The following is a 6000-nucleotide window of genomic DNA, read 5'->3' on the forward strand; positions in this document are numbered from 1 at the left end:
CGAGCCTCCAAGTTACCGCCTCATCCAAGGACCAAGACAGCTTTCACTGTTGCGCGAGGAGAGGCGGCAATAGAGTGGAAGATTCTGCTATTTCTCTCCTTCCAATTTTCAGGGAGTGGGAGCCTGGCAGGGGGGCAGGGATGTCGAACCTAGCTGAGACCAACCTCCAGACGTCAGCCGAGAAGGAACAGGAGATGATCTGCAGTCTCCCCGTGAAAACCGGTTACTCTGGCGAAAACCCTAGCCCCGGTAACTATGGCGTCGCAAGGTAGCTTGCACAAGCTACTTTCGATCACTTTTCCGCCCAGATGGTAAACCGGAGTACCGGACAAGAGACATCAACTTGGGATCCTTGGCCCCCTCCACTAAGCATCATGATGGCCTTGTGCTCCTTTTTTCTTTGTCGGTATTTAGATTAAAATCTTGTAATTTTATATCAAGAGCAACAGATAAATAGAGATGGAAGAGGGAAAGTAAAATGTTGTACCTACGAGACTACGGTTTTGTGTGAAGATCAAAAGAAAAAAATACACAATGCCTGCAATTTTATATTGCTGCATACACATCTTTATCGATAACCTAAACAGTTAATAGACAGATTTCCACCGGAATACAATAATGTTTCTTCCAAAGTTACATACAGACTACAATATCTCTATGTTTTGAATGGCATATTGAGTTCTAATATAGCAGTGATTACATCTGTGTAAAACTGTAAATAATTGGCTGAGAAACAATGCAAAATATTGTTTTGCGATTTTGGCTTCGAAATGTGCACATAAATATTCTGCCAACATCTTACGGCTAGTATAAATATATAATAAATCGAAAAACAAAATTTTAACTATACTACAGAGCAAATCCAGCAACGACAATGGGTAAGTGACCATTGCGTAGTCAATACGTGGTACTAGCATAGTACCTATGATACGACTCAGAACTCAATATGTGGTGCTTATCATAGTAGTTGTAAAAGTACATCCTAAGTAACGCTATAACTCGAGTACATAAAACATATAAGGTGGCTCATATGCTCACATTTATCCAAAGTTCCACACAAGGGAAAAGAAACTCAATCAAACAATTGGAAGTAATTTTGTCGAATAATTGTGCTTCATGCAAACGATCCTCTTACACAAAATAAGTTTGTCATAATGTGCTGGAAATTCTACCTTGGAACGAACTTATGACAGGTTTTCATTGCTTGCTTTCATATAAGTACAGAGCAGAATACAGTGAAACAGTACTTACTAAAGCTTTTTTATATTAATTTCCGCAAGGGATATGCTGCAGGAACTCAAGATCTTCGTAAGACGATAAACCCGGTCATCAATAATATGATTTAACTTCGACTATCCATAAAATTGTTGGCTTTCAATTTTATGCCCCATTTGGGTTCCTGTACCAAATAAAATACTTTATAAATTTAGCATGCATCATATAGTTTATCAAGGAATACACATCATAATTACTAGTAAACATATGTATACCTTACAAAGTTGAAGAGTGAGTTTCTTTAGAACTGGTGTGTGATGCAGAAAGTGCAGTAGTATCTTCAAGTCAGCAACCAAACACCAGTCAATGAGTGACAAAGATCTTAGCCTACTAAATGTAGGGCAACATCGCAGATCTCTTTTGAATATAATCTGTGCAAAGTACAAATCATTAAGAGCAGCTTAAACTTGATTCGACGTACAAGATGGAATGATAATGGAATGCGTATGAAACTTGAGCATGCAGCTGAAAGGAACTAGTAAATTCATACCATTTATACGGGAAGTTATCAACTCCAGACATGTAGCGCTGGACAGACCTTCTAGAAGCACAGAGAAATCAAGTATACGATCATTATCCTGGTACATCTCAGACATGCAACAATCACATTCATACTCTTCAAGGCCACCGTTATCACAGTACTCACAGTATTCCTTTCAAGAATCGGAATCATAGAGAGGCAATCACGTAGTTGCAGCGTAATAAGACTTGGAGCAAAGATATGAGTTGGGATATCTCGCCAGAGGAACTGACAGCCTATGATGCTAAGATGCTTCAAGGATTGGGGGATGAAATCCTATCAGTACTGAGGACACAATCAGCGACCTTCAGACCCTCCAACGCTGGGCAGCTCGAGAAATCAAGAAATCTTTATTCCAAATAGACACCGCCGAGCTCTAGTCGCACGAGGTGCTGGGAAATGAGAGGCTTGTCGACCAGTTTGACGAGCGGCTCGCCCTGATTTGTGGGCAGATTAGTGTAGATATGGACCTGCAGAATCCGGACATGGCATGCCAGAAGGCGACGGATCCAGAGGTCGACGAGCACGTCGTCCAGCCGCAAGAGCCCACGGAGATCGAGCTCGCACTCGTTGAGGATGGAACCGGCGTCACGGAGCAGTAACAGCCGGTCCACGAACCCGCTCAGCTTCTCGACGCTCTGGAACGCCTCGACATCGGTGACGCGCAGGTGAGGGATGGGCCTCCAGAGGTAGCGCCAGCGCCGGGCGAGCGCGCACGTCCGCACAGCCTCCCCTGACTCGAGGAAGCCGAGCACGTGCTGCAGTAAGGCGTCCGGGAGGGCGCTGAGGCGGTCTCCGCAGCCCGCCGTCGATGCTTTCCTGGTCTTGCACCGGCGAGACATTGCGTCGAACATGTATCGGGTGTCAAAGAGAGATGGGGGTCAAGCGACGGGAAAGGTGTGGTAGAAGAAGAAAAACAAACGGGAAGAGAAACAGAGCTTCTCACTGCATCACCACCTCAACTTACTCTGGCACGGCGCGCCGGCGGAAAAGAGAGGTCGGACGAAGAGGACGGCTACCTCAGTACCTCTGTTGCTCAGTGATAAACGGGAGCTCCGATTGCTCCCGCTGCGTGAGCGAGCGCCACGCCGCCTGAAACTGAAAGGGTGGCTTAATGGGCCGCAGCAAATGCGACCCAATAAGAAGTTGCAGTTTATTTTTTATTTTTTGATAAATCTTTAAAAAGTTTCTCTCAATAAATTTAGGGAGTGACTAATGAACAGCTATATGTTTTTTAATTCGGCAACAGACAGTTTTTTGCATCCAATTAGAGGCTGACAACTGTACGCTAGAAGCAAATGATTAAAACTGTCTGTTCTCGTCTTGTAAAACAGACAGTTTTTTGGCCTCTCTCGGCTTCTCATTTCTTGTAAGCACTCAGTTTTCAGCCCCTCTTTTGAGTCCTCGGTAACAGAAATGGAAACGACCAATTTAGCCTGTGTAATGAACGAAGCTAAGCCCAAGTTGAGTAAAGAAGCATACAACCAAATATGTTCACATTATCCACCAATGTTCAAATTGCTACAGATATTGAATTCAAGTACAAAGTAGCTTAGATATTGTTTCCCGCGTGAAAAATAGAAACACGCACATGAAAACTTTACTTTCTACACCTCCATTAGAATTTACCAGTTGGCTCGTTTACATCATGTGAAATGATACAGTGAGAGAGCATGAAATGTCTATGTATAACATCATCTCATCCAGCCTGCTTCAAGTTCATGGCGGTCAACAAAAGCAGCTTCTAGACCGAATTGGCGAGCGAGCATGTTCTCATTGTATGGGTACTTCTGATCATCAGACAAACTCTAAACCACTGAAGAACACAACTTCAGTTGGACCAGCTTCGTTAACTGAACCATGGAGTGAATAAACAAAAAATAAACAATCAAAAAACATGAGCAGGGGACAAAGTACAATGAGTACAAAAACAAAGAAAGAAAAAGCGATATCGTGATGTCAAGATAGAAATTAGTATAATAATACATATCATTTGTATCTTCAACCTCCAGCTCCCTATTCTCTAAACACCTTGAGGGAATTGCTGATACACAAGAAAAAAAGAATCACATATGTGTTTGCATCAATTCAAATAATTCTAATGCAAAAAAATGAATTAAAGAGTAGACATGAATGATGGAGATCAAACAAACATTAATGTTTAAGAACTAAGCTACAATTAGGACCGAGAAATCATGGGACAAAATAAAAATAGGAATTGATAAAACCGAGAAAATAATGTGACTAAGAAAATGTAAAACTGATATAACATGGAGCCGAGGAAATATATTATTGATAAGAGAAATCGTAAGAATATCTCACATTATGTAAGGATCGAGATACACAGGTGAAGAAATGAGAAAACATAGAACTGAGCAAGTAAGAATGAGCACATAAGACTGAGTGGCTAAGCATAGAAGATGAGACATGGAAAATGAGACTGCAAAATGAGATACATGGAACTGAAGTCTTGTTGTTCCCTGGTGAGTCTCTCTCTCTCTCTCTCTCTCTCTCTCTCTCTCTCTCTCTCTCTCTATGTCATTCTTTGTATTGAGTCTCTTTCTCTGTCATCATTGTATAGAGCCCTTGTGTCTATCTATCTTTTATTGGTTTCCTGTACTCAAAGTCTTAATGGAAAATGTACTCAAGGTCCTCCACTAAGCACTGTGACTGATAGGGGCATGATTTTTACTAGCCACATGTGGCAAGACATATTCAAGTTAATGGGAGTCAAGCTTAAATTGAGTAGTGCATCCACAAAGTGATGGGCAAACCGAAAGAGTGAACCAATGTCCAGAAGGCTATCTGAGATGCGTTGCTTTCCAAGAACCAAAGAAATGAGCATCATGGTTACCTATAGCTGAATATTGGTATAACACTACCTCCCACACAGCTCTGAAAGTGCCACCATTCACTGCATTCCATGGATACATCCCACCAATGTTTGGAGAATTAGCAATCCCAAGCCCTATTGATACTTGATAGTGATGCAAAAGACTTTCTAACTGAAAAGCAAAGCTGAAACAGAACTTGCAACAAGCTGAGGACAAAACGAAGAACAAGGAACGACTAAGGAATACTAGTACGAAGACTAACGACAACAAAATAGACTAAGAAATACTGAAGATCACAATAATAAGATAAAAAAATTAGAAACTGATAAAATGATTGAATGAAAATAAAAGAGACAAGAAGGACTGAAGATAAATAAGATATGAAGAACTGAACTGGAGAATAACATGGACACACTAAGTTACTGAATATGATAAACTGAGCAAAATAAACTAATGACTGAACTAAACTAAAACTTATGCGTTGTTTCTGCCTTAGAAAACTGAGGTACTAAAAAAATTGGGACACTAAAGAAACTGAGGACTGAAAGAAAGAGAAACCGAGGGACACAGGAAACAAGGATCTGAAGGAAGAACAAGCTTGGTATGAATAAGAAAGAAGAAAATTACTGAAGAACTAAAGAACAACAAAACAAAAAAAAACTAAAATAAAATGAAATGAGCAAAGAAATGATGACTCAAGAGAAATAGATAAACTGAAAGATAACTGAGGGAATCAGACAATGCCAATGCTCATAATGAGAAACTTAACTCAACGACAAAATTAATAAAACAGTAAAACTCATAACTGAAACTGGTCCACTACTAAAGAAAAAAATACTAATGCTTGTGAAGAGACTAAAGAAAGACAGACTGAGAGACGCAAGAAACAAGGATCTGAAGGGAGAAAACATAGGAAGGATGGAACTATGGAAGACAGAAACATAGGAATGAAAGATAGAAGACATAATGAGATACTGATGGACCGAAAGACTGATTGAAAACTGAACTGAACACTGAGGAAGGAACAAATACAGGGGGTTTGGGAATGAAAACTAAGAAAATGAAACACTGATAAATTTATATTGAGATACTGAATAAATAAGGAAAATGAAAATGAGTAGAATGAATGAGTCCGATGGTTTTCTGAGTTCAAGAAAAAAGACAAGAATGATTGGACATATACTAACATCAATTAATGGATGGTGAAGGACCATCTGCAAGGTTACCATATAGTGACTTGGAAGAAGGAAGAATTGAGGAGCAGGAAGAAACTGAAGATAAACCATGGAACTCAAGTATATTTGAAGACATGCATCTAGATGAGGTATGAACAATAATAAAAAACAAATAACTAATAAATAAAACTGAGAA

The sequence above is a fragment of the Lolium rigidum genome, chromosome 3, assembly GCF_022539505.1.
Source record: "Lolium rigidum isolate FL_2022 chromosome 3, APGP_CSIRO_Lrig_0.1, whole genome shotgun sequence".
Taxonomy (NCBI): domain Eukaryota; kingdom Viridiplantae; phylum Streptophyta; class Magnoliopsida; order Poales; family Poaceae; genus Lolium; species Lolium rigidum.